This window comes from Schistocerca gregaria, unplaced genomic scaffold (assembly GCF_023897955.1).
Source record: "Schistocerca gregaria isolate iqSchGreg1 unplaced genomic scaffold, iqSchGreg1.2 ptg000156l, whole genome shotgun sequence".
Lineage (NCBI taxonomy): Eukaryota > Metazoa > Arthropoda > Insecta > Orthoptera > Acrididae > Schistocerca > Schistocerca gregaria.
In genome coordinates, this window is record NW_026061720.1 from 3,244,672 (window position 1) to 3,258,702 (window position 14,031).

A 14,031-nucleotide genomic window follows, 5' to 3' on the forward strand; every position below is an offset into this window, starting at 1 on the left:
AGGTTCGAATCCTGTCACGGTCGTGTTTTTCCAGTTCTGAAAAAGAAACATACCGTTTTAATGTAGCTATTGTGCAGTACGAAACCGACTGAATGTTGATGTTGACCATTTTGTGCTTGGAGATGGTCTTGAGCTTGAAACACACACAACAAGACCGGTGTTAACTAGCGAAATGGTCGGCAGAGTGCTCTCACCGCGAGGTTTGACTGGCACTTGCACATCTAAAACAACGTCGGAAAGTAACTCGTTCGGCTTTTGAGTCACGTCAAGTATGTGTGTTAATTTTGACGCCGCTAGCTCTGCAGATTGTCATGCAATTCCTTTACCTCTCAGAAATGGTTATGAAATAAAAGTGAAGTACGTGACGAGTGTGACGTTAGGAAAACATTAGGCAGCATGGAGAGATTCTGTATGGGACCAATCAACCCAAACGATTACTATGTGATCTGCTACCCAGCAGGTACCTAACGAGGCAGCACGGCTAACTCAGTCGGTAGAGCATGAGACTCTTAATCACAGGGTCGTGGGTTCGAGCCCTACGCTGGGCGGTTAGGAATTTTTTTCCGCTGCAGATGTAAATTACCGATTTTCTGATTAACGTGATGTAATGGAAATAGCAACTTTAAAATTTGCCTACGTCTCCATCAGTCGCAAGATAACTGTATGTGAAGGTGAAGGTGATTTTGTAGACATGTGTGAAAGTCATGTTCTGAAGTGCAGGTGGTTTTGTTTGGAGAGAACATCGGCTACGTGTCAGATGTGTAGCCAAGCAGTAATGGGTCGCCATAGCTGCAAATATTAGTCGAAAATATGAAGTGTTGTCAGCTGAAGTCTGATGATTCAGACGACAATACGGACGAAGTACGCAAAAGTTCCGCTAGGCCGCGCCTGTTTAGCTCAGTGGTAGAGCACTGGTCTAGTAAACCAGGAGTCGTGAGTTCCATCCTCACAGGAGGATGACGAATTTTGGAAATCAGTTGCGCGTCATGGCCGTATAGAAACAGTATCTGTGATGACGAACAATTAGCGAGAGGCGTTTTATTAAGAATTACTCTCAGATGTGATTAAGGCGAATGGCGCAGATAAAGCATTTGCCAAAGCGGTACGGCATAAGGTGGGACGAGGCAGTCTGAATTACATTTTATAGATGTATTTCTCACAAATCTCTGAGCCTCTCTCGGTCGCCGTCGTCGTTGCCGCTTCTGCAGAAGTAGCAAAAGGCCATCGTAGCAAATGCGGCGAGGGACACCCTGCCATCGATTCCGAATGCGCAAAGTGTGTGGTCTTGTTTTCCTGTCTATGTTTGGTCGGTTTCGTAAGAGGATGAATGTAACGAATGGGGGGGAAACAGTAAGGGGCAGCGGCTGTGTGGAACGAAAACACAATTCCTCAGGGGGTGTGAGCGTTTCAAGATGAGTCGTATATAAGTTAGACTTGGTCGTCAGTGACCCTGTGGCATAATGGATAAGGCGTCCGAAGATTGCAGGTTCGAATCCTGTCACGGTCGTGATTTTCCAGTCCTGAAAAAGAAACATACCGTTTTAATGTAGCTATTGTGCAGTACGAAACCTTCTGAATGTTGCTGTTGATCATTTTGTGCTTGGAGATGGTCTTGAGCTTGAAACACACACAACAAGGCCGGTGTTAACTAGCGAAATGGTCGGCAGAGTGCCCTCACCGCGAGGTTTAACTGGCACTTGCACATCTAAAACAACGTCGGAAAGTAACTCGTTCGGCTTTTGAGTCACGTCAAGTATGTGTTTTTATTTTGACGCCGCTAGCTCTGCAGATTCTCATGCAATTCCTTTACCTCTCAGAAATGATTATGAAATAAAAGTGAAGTACGTGACGAGTGTGACGTTAGGAAAGCATTAGGCAGCATGGAGAGATTCTCTATGGGACCAACCAACCCTAACGAGTACTGTGTGATCTGCTACCCAGCAGGTACCCAACGAGGCAGCACAGCTAGCTTAGTCGGTAGAGCATGAGACTCTTAATCTCCCGGTCGTGGGTTGGAGCCCTACGTTGGGCGGAACGGAGTTTTTTTCCGCTGCAGATGTAAATAACCGATTTTCTGATTAACGTGATGTAATAGAAATAGCACCTTTAAAATTTGCCTACGTCTCCATCAGTCGCAAGAAAACTGTATTTGAAGGTGAAGGTGATTTTGCAGACATGTGTGAAAGTCATGTTCTGAAGTGCAGGTGGTTTTGTTTGGAGAGAACATCGGCTACGTGTCAGATGTGTAGCCAAGCAGTAATGGGTCGCCATAGCTGCAAATATTAGTCGAAAATATGAAGTGTTGTCAGCTGAAGTCTGATGATTCAGACGACCGTACGGACGAAGTACGCAAAAGTTCCGCTAGGTCGCACCTCTTTAGCTCAGTGGTACAGCACTGGTCTAGTAAACCAGGAGACGTGAGTTCCATCCTCAGAGGAGGAAGACGAATTTTGGAAATCAGGAGCGCGTCATGGCCGTATAGCAAACAGTATCTCTGATGACGAACAATTGGCGAGAGGCTTTTTATTAAGAATTACTCTCAGATGTGATTAAGGCGAATGGCGCAGATAAAGCATTTGCCAAAGCGGTACGGCATAAGGTGGGACGAGGCAGTCTGAATTATATTTTATAGATGTATTTCTCACAAATCTAAGAGCCTCTCGCGGTTGTCGTCGTCGCCGCTTCTGCAAACGTAGCAAATTTGCATCGTAGCAAATGCGGCGACGGACACCCTGCCTATGATTCCGAATGGACAAAGTGTGTGGTCTTGTTTGCCAGTCTATATTTGGTCGGTCTCGTAAGAGGTTGAATGTAACGAATGGGTGGGAAAGAGTAAGGAGCAGCGGCTGTGTGGAACGAAAACACAATTCCTCAGGGGGTGTGAGCGTTTCGAGATGAGTCGTATATAAGTTGTACTTGGTCGTCAGTGACCCTGTGGCATAATGGATAAGGCGTCGAACTTCGGATCCGAAGATTGCCGGTTCGAATCGTGTCACGGTCGTGTTTTTCCAGTTCTGAAAAAGAAACATACCGTTTTAATGCAGCTATTGTGCAGTTCGAAACCTTCTGAATGTTGCTGTTGATCATTTTGTGCTTGGAGATGGTCTTGAGCTTGAAACACACACAACAAGGCCGGTGTTAACTAGCGAAATGGTCGGCAGAGTGCCCTCACCGCGAGGTTTGGCTGGCACTTGCACATCTAAAACAACGTCGGAAAGTAACTCGTTCGGCTTTTGAGTCACGTCAAGTATGTGTTTTAATTTTGACGCCGCTAGCTCTGCAGATTCTCATGCAATTCCTTTACCTCTCAGAAATGATTATGAAATAAAAGTGAAGTACGTGACGAGTGTGACGTTAGGAAAACATTAGGCAGAATGGAGAGATTCTGTATGGGACCAACCAACCCAAACGAGTACTGTGTGATCTGCTACCCAGCAGGTACCCAACGAGGCAGCACGGCTAGCTTAGTCGGTAGAGCATGAGACTCTTAATCACCCGGTTGTGGGTTCCAGCCCTACGTTGGGCGGAACGGAATTTTTTTCCGCTGCAGATGTAAATTACCGATTTTCTGATTAACGTGATGTAATTAAAATATCACCTTTAATATTTGCACACGTCTCAATCAGTCGCAAGAAAACTGTATTTGACGGTGAAGGTGATTTTGTAGACATGTGTGAAAGTCATGTTCTGAAGTGCTGGTGGTTTTGTTTGGAGAGAACATCGGCTACGTGTCAGATGTGTAGCCAAGCTGTAATGGGTCGCCATAGCTGCAAATATTAGTCGAAAATATGAAGTGTTGTCAGCTGAAGTCTGATGATTCAGACGACCGTACGGACGAAGTACGCAAAAGTTCGGCTAGGCCGCGCCTCTTTAGCTCAGTGGTAGAGCACTGGTCTAGTAAACCAGGAGTCGTGAGTTCCATCCTCACAGGAGGAAGACGAATTTTGGAAATCAGTTGCGCGTCATGGCCGTATAACAAACAGTATCTATGATGACGGAGAAATAGCGAGAGGCGTTTTATTAAGAATTACTCTCAGATGTGATTAAGGCGAATGGCGCAGATAAAGCATTTGCCAAAGCGGTACGGCACAAGGTGGGACGAGGCAGTCTGAATTACATTTTATAGATGTATTTCTCACAAATCTCTGAGCCTCTCGCGGTCGTCGTCGTCGTCGTCGTCGTCGTCGTCGTCGTCGCCGCCGCCGTCGCTTCTGCAGAAGTAGCAAATGGCCATCGTAGCAAATGCGGCGAGGGACACCCTGCCATCGATTCCGATTGCGCAAAGTGTGCGGTCTTGTTTTCCTGTCTATGTTTGGTCGGTCTCGTAAGAGGTTGAATGTAACGAATGGGTGGGAAAGAGTAAGGGGCAGCGGCTGTGTGGAACGAAAACACAATTCCTCATGGGGTGTGAGCGTTTCGAGATGAGTCGTATATAAGTTATACTTGGTCGTCACTGACCGTGTGGCCTAATGGATAAGGCGTCGGACTTCGGATCCGAAGATTGCAGGTTCGAATCCTGTCACGGTCGTGTTTTATCAGTTCTGAAAAACAAACATACCGTTTTAATGTAGCAATTGTGCAGTACGAAACCGTCTGAATGTTGCTGTTGACCATTTTGTGCTTGGAGATGGTCTTGAGCTCGAAACACACACAACAAGACCGGTGTTAACTAGCGAAATGGTCGGCAGAGTGCCCTCACCGCGAGGTCTGACTGGCACTTGCACATCTAAAACAACGTCGGAAAGTAACTCATTCGGCTTTTGAGTCACGTCAAGTATGTGTGTTAATTTTGACGCCGCTAGCTCTGCAGATTGTCATGCAATACCTTTACCTCTCAGAAATGATTATGAAATAAAAGTGAAGTACGTGACGATTGTACGTTAGGAAAACATTAGGCAGCATGGAGAGATTCTGTATGGGACCAACCAACCCAAACGAGTACTGTGTGATCTGCTACCCAGCAGGTACCCAGCGAGGCAGCACGGCTAGCTCAGTCGGTAGAGCATTAGACTCTTAATCACAGGGTCGTGGGTTCGAGACCAACGCTGGGCGGAACGGAATTTTCCTCCGCTGCAGATGTAAATTACCGATTTTCTGATTAACGTGATGTAATGGAAATAGCAACTTTAAAATTTGCCTACGTCTCAATCAGTCGCTAGAAAAGTGTATTTGAAGGTGAAGGTGATTTTGTAGACATGTGTGAAAGTCATGTTCTGAAGTGCAGGTGGTTCTGTTTGGAGAGAACATCGGCTACGTGTCAGATGTGTAGCCAAGCAGTAATGGGTCGCCATAGCTGCAAATATTAGTCAAGAATATGAAGTGTTGTCAGCTGAAGTCTGATGATTCAGACGACCGTACGGACGAAGTACGTAAAAGTTCCGCTAGGCCGCGCGTCTGTAGCTCAGTGGTAGAGCACTGGTCTAGTAAACCAGGAGTCGTGAGTTCCATCCTCACAGGAGGAAGACGAATTTTGGAAATCAGTTGCGCGTCATGGTCGTATAGCAAACTGTATCTGTGATGACGAACAATTAGCGAGAGGCGTTTTATTAAGAATTACTCTCAGATGTGATTACGGCGAATGGCGCTGATAAAGCATTTGCCAAAGCGGTACGGAAAAGGTGGCACGAGGCAGTTTGAATTACATTTTATAGATGTATTTCTCACAAATCTCTGAAACTCTCGTCGTCTTCGTCGTCGTCGTCGTCGTCATCGTCGTCGTCGCCGCTTCTGCAGAAGTAGCAAATGGCCATCGTAGCAAATGCGGCGAGGGACACCCTGCCATCGATTCCGATTGCGCAAAGTGTGTGGTCTTGTTTTCCTGTCTATGTTTGGTCGGTCTCGTAAGAGGTTGAATGTAACGAATGGGTGGGAAAGAGTAAGGGGCAGCGGCTGTGTGGAACGAAAACACAATTCCTCAGGGGGTGTGAGCGTTTCGAGATGAGTCGTATATAAGTTATACTTCGTCGTCAGTGACCGTGTGGCCTAATGGATAAGGCGTCGGACTTCGGATCCGAAGATTGCAGGTTCAAATCCTGTAACGGTCGTGTTTTTCCAGTTCTGAAAAACAAACATACCGTTTTAATGTAGCAATTGTGCAGTACGAAACCGTCTGAATGTTGCTGTTGACCATTTTGTGCTTGGAGATGGTCTTGAGCTTGAAACACACACAACAAGACCGGTGTTAACTAGCGAAATGGTCGGCAGAGTGCCCTCACCGCGAGGTTTGCCTGGCACTTGCACATGTAAAACAACGTCGGAAAGTAACTCGTTCGGCTTTTGAGTCACGTCAAGTATGTGTGTTAATTTTGACGCCGCTAGCTCTGCAGATTGTCATGCAATTCCTTTACCTCTCAGAAATGATTATGAAATGAAAGTGAAGTACGTGACGAGTGTGACGTTAGGAAAACATTAGGCAGCATGGAGAGATTCTGTATGGGACCAACCAACCCAAACGAGTAGTGTGTGATCTGCTACCGAGCAGGTACCCAGCGAGGCTGCACGGCTAGCTCAATCGGTAGAGCATGAGACTCTTAATCACAGTGTCGTGGGTTCGAGCCCTACGCTGGGCGGAACGGAATTTTTCTCCGCTGCAGATGTAAATTACCGATTTTCTGATTAACGTGATGTAATGGAAATAGCAACTTTAAAATTTGCCTACGTCTCAATCAGTCGCAAGAAAACTGTATTTGAAGGTGAAGGTGATTTTGTAGACACGTGTGAAAGTCATGTTCTGAAGTGCAGGTGGTTTTGTTTGGAGAGAACATCGGCTACGTGTCAGATGTGTAGCCAAGCAGTAATGGGTCGCCATAGCTGCAAATATTTGTGAAGAATATGAAGTTTTGTCAGCTGAAGTCTGATGATTCAGACGACCGTACGGACGAAGTACGCAAAAGTTCCGCTAGGCCGCGCCTCTTTAGCCCAGTGGTAGAGCACCGGTCTAGTAAGCCAGGAGTTGTGAGTTCCATCCTCACAGGTGGAAGACGAATTTTGGAAATCAGTTGCGCGTCATGGCCGTATAGCAAACAGTATCTGTGATGACGAACAATTAGCGAGTGGCGTTTTATTAAGAATTACTCTCAGATGTGATTAAGGCGAATGGCGCTGATAAAGCATTTGCCAAAGCGGTACGGCATAAGGTGGGACGAGGCAGTCTGAATTACATTTTATAGATGTATTTCTCACAAATCTAAGAGCCTCTCGCGGTCGTCGTCGTCGTCGTCGCCGCTTCTGCAAAAGTAGCAAATTTCCATCGTAGCAGATGCGGCGATGGACACCCTGCCTATGATTCCGAATCTACAAAGTGTGTGGTCTTGTTTTCCTGTCTATATTTGGTCGGTCTCGTAAGAGGTTGAATGTAACGAATGGGTGGGAAAGAGTAAGGAGCAGCGGCTGTGTGAAACGAAAACACAATTCCTCAGGGGGTGTGAGCGTTTCGAGATGAGTCGTATATTAGTTAAACTTGATCGTCAGTGACCCTGTGGCCTAATGGATAAGGCGTCGAACTTCGGATCCGAAGATTGCAGGTTCGAATCCTGTCACGGTCGTGTTTTTCCAGTTCTGAAAAATAAACATACCGTTTTAATGTAGCTATTGTGCAGTACGAAAACTTCTGAATGTTGCTGTTGATCATTTTGTGCTTGGAGATGGTCTTGAGCTTGAAACACACACAACAAGGCCGGTGTTAACTAGCGAAATGGTCGGCAGAGTGCCCTCACCGCGAGGTTTGACTGGCACTTGCACATCTAAAACAACGTCGGAAAGTAACTCGTTCGGCTTTTGAGTCACGTCAAGTATGTGTTTTTATTTTGACGCCGCTAGCTCTGCAGATTCTCATGCAATTCCTTTACCTCTCAGAAATGATTATGAAATAAAAGTGAAGTACGTGACGAGCGTGACGTTAGGAAAACATTAGGCAGCATGGAGAGATTCTGTATGGGACCAACCAACCCTAACGAGTACTGTGTGATCTGCTACCCAGCAGGTACCCAGCGAGGCAGCACAGCTAGCTTAGTCGGTAGAGCATGAGACTCTTAATCTCACGGTCGTGGGTTCGAGCCCTACGTTGGGCGGAACGGAATTTTTTTCCGCTGCAGATGTAAATAACCGATTTTCTGATTAACGTGATGTAATGGAAATAGCACCTTTAAAATTTGCCTACGTCTCAATCAGTCGGAAGAAAACTGTATTTGAAGGTGAAGGTGATTTTGTAGACATGTGTGAAAGTCATGTTCTGAAGTGCAGGTGGTTTTGTTTGGAGAGAACATCGGCGACGTGTCAGATGTGTAGCCATGCAGTAATGGGTCGCCATAGCTGCAAATATTAGTCGAAAATATGAAGTGTCGTCAGCTGAAGTCTGATGATTCAGACGACCGTACGGACGAAGTACGCAAAAGTTGCGCTAGGCCGCGCCTCTTTAGCTCAGTGGTAGAGCACTGGTCTAGTAAACCAGGAGTCGTGAGTTCCATCCTCAGAGGAGGAAGACGAATTTTGGAAATCAGGAGCGCGTCATGGCCGTATAGCAAACAGTATCTCTGATGACGAACAATTGGCGAGAGGCTTTTTATTAAGAATTACTCTCAGATGTGATTAAGGCGAATGGCGCAGATAAAGCATTGCCAAAGCGGTGCGGCATAAGGTGGGACGAAGCAGTCTGAATTACATTTTATAGATGTATTTCTCACAAATCTCTGAGCCTCTCGCGGTCTTCGTCGTCGTCGTCGTCGTCGTCGCCGCTTCTGCAGAAGTAGCAAATGGCCATCGTAGCAAATGCGGCGAGGGACACCCTGCCATCGATTCCGAATGCGCAAAGTGTGTGGTCTTGTTTTCCTGTCTATGTTTGGTCGGTCTCGTAAGAGGTTGAATGTAACGAATGGGTGGGAAAGAGTAAGGGCAGCGGCTGTGTGGAACGAAAACACAATTCCTCAGGGGGTGTGAGCGTTTCGAGATGAGTCGTATATAAGTTATACTCGGTCGTCAGTGACCGTGTGGCCTAATGGATAATGCGTCGGACTTCGGATCCGAAGATTGCACATTCGAATCCTGTCACGCTCGTGTTTTTCCAGTTCTGAAAAACAAACAGACCGTTTTAATGTAGCAATTGTGCAGTACGAAACCGTCTGAATGTTGCTGTTGACCATTTTGTGCTTGGAGATGGTCTTGAGCTTGAAACACACACAACAAGACCGGTGTTAACTAGCGAAATGGTCGGCAGAGTGCCCTCACCGCGAGGTTTGACTGGCACTTGCACATCTAAAACAACGTCGGAAAGTAACTCGTTCGGCTTTTGAGTCACGTCAAGTATGTGTGTTAATTTTGACGACGCTAGCTCTGCAGATTGTCATGCAATTCCTTTACCTCTCAGAAATGATTATGAAATAAAAGTGAAGTACGTGACGAGTGTGACGTTAGGAAAACATTAGGCAGCATGGAGAGATTCTGTATGGGACCAACCAACCCAAACGAGTACTGTGTGATCTGCTACCCAGCAGGTACCCAGCGAGGCAGCACGGCTAGCTCAGTCGGTAGAGCATTAGACTTTTAATCACAGGGTCGTGGGTTCGAGCCCTACGCTGGGCGGAACGGAATTTTTCTCCGCTGCAGATGTAAATTACCGATTTTCTGATTAACGTGATGTAATGGAAATAGCAACTTTAAAATTTGCCTACGTCTCAATCAGTCGCAAGAAAACTGTGCTTGAAGGTGAAGGTGATTTTGTAGACACGAGTGAAAGTCATGTTCTGAAGTGCAGGTGGTTTTGTTTGGAGAGAACATCGGCTACGTGTCAGATGTGTAGCCAAGCAGTAATGGGTCGCCATAGCTGCAAATATTAGTCAAAAATATGAAGTGTTGTCAGCTGAAGTCTGATGATTCAGACGACCGTACGGACGAAGTACGCAAAAGTTCCGCTAGGCCGCGCCTCTTTAGCCCAGTGGTAGAGCACTGGTCTAGTAAACCAGGAGTCGTGGGTTCCATCCTCACAGGAGGAAGACGAATTTTGGAAATCAGTTGCGCGTCATGGCCGTATAGCAAACAGTATCTGTGATGACGAACAAATAGCGAGAGGCGTTTTATTAAGAATTACTCTCAGATGTGATTACGGCGAATGGCGCTGATAAAGCATTTGCCAAAGCGGTACGGAAAAGGTGGCACGAGGCAGTCTGAATTACATTTTATAGATGTATTTCTCACAAATCTCTGAAACTCTCGTCATCTTCGTCGTCGTCGTCATCGTCGTCGTCGCCGCTTCTGCAGAAGTAGCAAATGGCCATCGTAGCAAATGCGGCGAGGGACACCCTGCCATCGATTCCGATTACGCAAAGTGTGTGGTCTTGTTTTCCTGTCTATGTTTGGTCGGTATCGTAAGAGGTTGAATGTAACGAATGGGTGGGAAAGAGTAAGGGGCAGCGGCTGTGTGGAACGAAAACACAATTCCTCAGGGGGTGTGAGCGTTTCGAGATGAGTCGTAAATAAGTTATACTTGGTCGTCAGTGACCGTGTGGCCTAATGGATAAGGCGTCGGACTTCGGATCCGAAGATTGCAGGTTCGAATCCTGTCACGATCGTGTTTTTCCAGTTCTGAAAAACAAACATACCGTTTTAATGTAGCAATTGTGCAGTACGAAACCGTCTGATTGTTGCTGTTGACCATTTTGTGCTTGGAGATGGTCTTGAGCTTAAAACACACACAACAAGACCGGTGTTAACTAGCGAAATGGTCGGCAGAGTGCCCTCACCGCGAGGTTTGACTGGCACTTGCACATCTAAAACAACGTCGGAAAGTAACTCGTTCGGCTTTTGAGTCACGTCAAGTATGTGTGTTAATTTTGACGCCGCTAGCTCTGCAGATTGTCATGCAATTCCTTTACCTCTCAGAAATGATTATGAAATAAAAGTGAAGTACGTGACGAGTGTGACGTTAGGAAAACATTAGGCAGCATGGAGAGATTCTGTATGGGACCAAACAACCCAAACGAGTACTGTGTGATCTCCTACCCAGCAGGTACCCAGCGAGGCAGCACAGCTAGCTTAGTCGGTAGAGCATGAGACTCTTAATCTCCCGGTCGTGGGTTCGAGCCCTACGTTGGGCGGAACGGAATTTTTTTCCGCTGCAGATGTAAATTACCGATTTTCTGATTAACGTGATGTAATGGAAATAGCACCTTTAAAATTTGCCTACGTCTCAATCAGTCGGAAGAAAACTGTATTTGAAGGTGAAGGTAATTTTGTAGACATGTGTGAATGTCATGTTCTGAAGTGCAGGTGGTTTTGTTTGGAGAGAACATCGGCGACGTGTCAGATGTGTAGCCATGCAGTAATGGGTCGCCATAGCTGCAAATATTAGTCGAAAATATGAAGTGTCGTCAGCTGAAGTGTGATGATTCAGACGACCGTACGGACGAAGTACGCAAAAGTTCCGCTAGGCCGCACCTCTTTAGGTCTGTGGTAGAGCACTGGTCTAGTAAACCAGGAGTCGTGAGTTCCATCCTCACAGGAGGAAGACGAATTTTGGAAATCAGTTGCGCGTCATGGCCGTATAGCAAACTGTATCTGTGATGACGAACAATTAGCGAGAGGCGTTTTATTAAGAATTACTCTCAGATGTGATTAAGGCGAATGGCGCTGATAAAGCATTTGCCAAAGCGGTACGGCATAAGGTGGGACGAGGCAGTCTGATTTACATTTTATAGATGTATTTCTCACAAATCTCTGAGCCTCTCGAGGTCGTCGTCGTCGCTGCCGCTTCTGCAGAAGTAGCAAATGGCCATCGTAGCAAATGCGGCGAGGGACACCCTGCCATCGATTCCGAATGCGCAAAGTGTGTGGTCTTGTTTTCCTGTCTATGTTGGTCGGTCTCGTAAGAGGTTGAATGTAACGAATGGGTGGGAAAGAGTAAGGGGCAGCGGCTGTGTGGAACGAAAACACAATTCCTCAGGGGGTGTGAGCGTTTCGAGATGAGTCGTATATAAGTTATACTTGGTCGTCAGTGACCGTGTGGCCTAATGGATAAGGCGTCGGACTTCGGATCCGAAGATTGCAGGTTCGAATCCTGTCACGCTCGTGTTTTATCAGTTCTGAAAAACAAACATACCGTTTTAATGTAGCAATTGTGCAGTACGAAACCGTCTGAATGTTGCTGTTGACCATTTTGTGCTTGGAGATGGTCTTGAGCTTGAAACACACACAACAAGACCGGTGTTAACTAGCGAAATGGTCGGCAGAGTGCCCTCACCGCGAGGTTTGACTGGCACTTGCACATCTAAAACAACGTCGGAAAGTAACTCGTTCGGCTTTTGAGTCACGTCAAGTATGTGTGTTAATTTTGACGCCGCTAGCTCTGCAGATTGTCATGCAATTCCTTTACCTCTCAGAAATGAATACGAAATGAAAGTGAAGTACGTGACGTTAGGAAAACATTAGGCAGCATGGAGAGATTCTGTATGGGACCAACCAACCCAAACGAGTACTGTGTGATCTGCTACCCAGCAGGTATCCAGCGAGGCAGCACAGCTAGCACAGTCGGTAGAGCATGTGACTCTTAATCACAGGGTCGTGGGTTCGAGACCTACGCTGGGCGGAACGGAATTTTTCTCCGCTGCAGATGTAAATTACCGATTTTCTGATTAACGTGATGTAATGGAAATAGCAACTTTAAAATTTGCCTACGTCTCAATCAGTCGCAAGAAAACTGTATTTGAAGGTGAAGGTGATTTTGTAGACATGTGTGAAAGTCATGTTCTGAAGTGCAGGTGGTTTTGTTTGGAGAGAACATCGGCTACGTGTCAGATGTGTAGCCAAGCAGTAATGGGTCGCCATAGCTGCAAATATTAGTCAAGAATATGAAGTTTTGTCATCTGAAGTCTGATGATTCAGACGACCGTACGGACGAAGTACGCAAAAGTTCCGCTAGGCCGCGCCTCTTTAGCTCAGTGGTAGAGCTCTGGTCTAGTAAACCAGGAGTCGTGAGTTCCATCCTCACAGGAGGAAGACGAATTTTGGAAATCAGTTGCGCGTCATGGCCGTATAGAAAACAGTATCTGTGATGACGAACAATTAGCGAGAGGCGTTTTATTAAGAATTCCTCTCAGATGTGATTAAGGCGAATGGCGCTGATAAAGCATTTGCCAAAGCGGTACGGCATAAGGTGGGACGAGGCAGTCTGAATTACATTTTAAAGACGTATTTCTCACAAATCTCTGAGCCTCTCGCGGTCGTCGTCGTCGTCGTCGTCGTCGTCGTCGTCGTCGTCGCCGCCGTCGCCGCCGCTTCTGCTGAAGTAGCAAATGGCCATCGTAACAAATGCGGCGAGGGACACCCTGCCATCGATTCCGAATGCGCAAAGTGTGTGGTCTTGTTTTCCTGTCTATGTTGGTCTGTCTCGTAAGAGGTTGAATGTAACGAATGGGTGGGAAAGAGTAAGGGGCAGCGGCTGTGTGGAACGAAAACACAATTCCTCAGGGGGTGTGAGCGTTTCGAGATGAGTCGTATATTAGTTATACTTGGTCGTCAGTGACCGTGTGGCGTAATGGATAAGGCGTCGGACATCGGATCCGAAGATTGCAGGTTCTAATCCTGTCACAGTCGTGTTTTTCCAGTTCTGAAAAACAAACATACCGTTTTAATGTAGCAATTGTGCAGTACGAAACCGTCTGAATGTTGCTGTTGACCATTTTGTGCTTGGAGATGGTCTTGAGCTTGAAACACACACAACAAGACCGGTGTTAACTAGCGAAATGGTTGGCAGAGTGCCCTCACCGCGAGGTTTGACTGGCACTTGCACATCTAAAACAACGTCGGAAAGTAACTCGTTCGGCTTTTGAGTCACGTCAAGTATGTGTGTTAATTTTGACGCCGCTAGCTCTGCAGATTGTCATGCAATTCCTTTACCTCTCAGAAATGATTATGAAACGAAAGTGATGTACGTGACGAGTGTGACGTTAGGAAAACATTAGGCAGCATGGAGAGATTCTGTATGGGACCAACCAACCCAAACGAGTACTGTGTGATCTCCTACCCAGCAGGTACCCAGCGAGG

At 46.5% G+C, this 14,031-nt stretch overlaps 14 non-coding genes across 14 annotated transcripts; all 14 read left to right on the forward strand.

Annotated features, from left to right (window-relative positions):
* Window positions 1-475: 475 nt before the first annotated feature.
* On the forward strand, window positions 476-548 carry Trnak-cuu (transfer RNA lysine (anticodon CUU)). The gene has a single exon. It is a non-coding gene; the product is annotated as a tRNA-Lys (tRNA).
* A 3,316-nt stretch (window positions 549-3,864) lies between these two features.
* Trnat-agu (transfer RNA threonine (anticodon AGU)) lies at window positions 3,865-3,936 on the forward strand. The gene has a single exon. It is a non-coding gene; the product is annotated as a tRNA-Thr (tRNA).
* Window positions 3,937-4,455: 519 nt separating this feature from the next.
* Trnar-ucg (transfer RNA arginine (anticodon UCG)) lies at window positions 4,456-4,528 on the forward strand. The gene has a single exon. It is a non-coding gene; the product is annotated as a tRNA-Arg (tRNA).
* A 451-nt stretch (window positions 4,529-4,979) lies between these two features.
* Trnak-cuu (transfer RNA lysine (anticodon CUU)) lies at window positions 4,980-5,052 on the forward strand. The gene has a single exon. It is a non-coding gene; the product is annotated as a tRNA-Lys (tRNA).
* Window positions 5,053-5,971: 919 nt separating this feature from the next.
* Trnar-ucg (transfer RNA arginine (anticodon UCG)) lies at window positions 5,972-6,044 on the forward strand. The gene has a single exon. It is a non-coding gene; the product is annotated as a tRNA-Arg (tRNA).
* Window positions 6,045-6,496: 452 nt separating this feature from the next.
* Trnak-cuu (transfer RNA lysine (anticodon CUU)) lies at window positions 6,497-6,569 on the forward strand. The gene has a single exon. It is a non-coding gene; the product is annotated as a tRNA-Lys (tRNA).
* Window positions 6,570-7,471: 902 nt separating this feature from the next.
* On the forward strand, window positions 7,472-7,544 carry Trnar-ucg (transfer RNA arginine (anticodon UCG)). Its single transcript has one exon. It is a non-coding gene; the product is annotated as a tRNA-Arg (tRNA).
* A 452-nt stretch (window positions 7,545-7,996) lies between these two features.
* Trnak-cuu (transfer RNA lysine (anticodon CUU)) lies at window positions 7,997-8,069 on the forward strand. The gene has a single exon. It is a non-coding gene; the product is annotated as a tRNA-Lys (tRNA).
* A 1,434-nt stretch (window positions 8,070-9,503) lies between these two features.
* Window positions 9,504-9,576, forward strand: Trnak-uuu (transfer RNA lysine (anticodon UUU)). Its single transcript has one exon. It is a non-coding gene; the product is annotated as a tRNA-Lys (tRNA).
* A 913-nt stretch (window positions 9,577-10,489) lies between these two features.
* Trnar-ucg (transfer RNA arginine (anticodon UCG)) lies at window positions 10,490-10,562 on the forward strand. Its single transcript has one exon. It is a non-coding gene; the product is annotated as a tRNA-Arg (tRNA).
* Window positions 10,563-11,014: 452 nt separating this feature from the next.
* On the forward strand, window positions 11,015-11,087 carry Trnak-cuu (transfer RNA lysine (anticodon CUU)). The gene has a single exon. It is a non-coding gene; the product is annotated as a tRNA-Lys (tRNA).
* An 898-nt stretch (window positions 11,088-11,985) lies between these two features.
* Trnar-ucg (transfer RNA arginine (anticodon UCG)) lies at window positions 11,986-12,058 on the forward strand. The gene has a single exon. It is a non-coding gene; the product is annotated as a tRNA-Arg (tRNA).
* A 443-nt stretch (window positions 12,059-12,501) lies between these two features.
* Window positions 12,502-12,574, forward strand: Trnak-cuu (transfer RNA lysine (anticodon CUU)). Its single transcript has one exon. It is a non-coding gene; the product is annotated as a tRNA-Lys (tRNA).
* A 338-nt stretch (window positions 12,575-12,912) lies between these two features.
* On the forward strand, window positions 12,913-12,984 carry Trnat-agu (transfer RNA threonine (anticodon AGU)). Its single transcript has one exon. It is a non-coding gene; the product is annotated as a tRNA-Thr (tRNA).
* The last annotated feature ends 1,047 nt before the right edge of the window (window positions 12,985-14,031 follow it).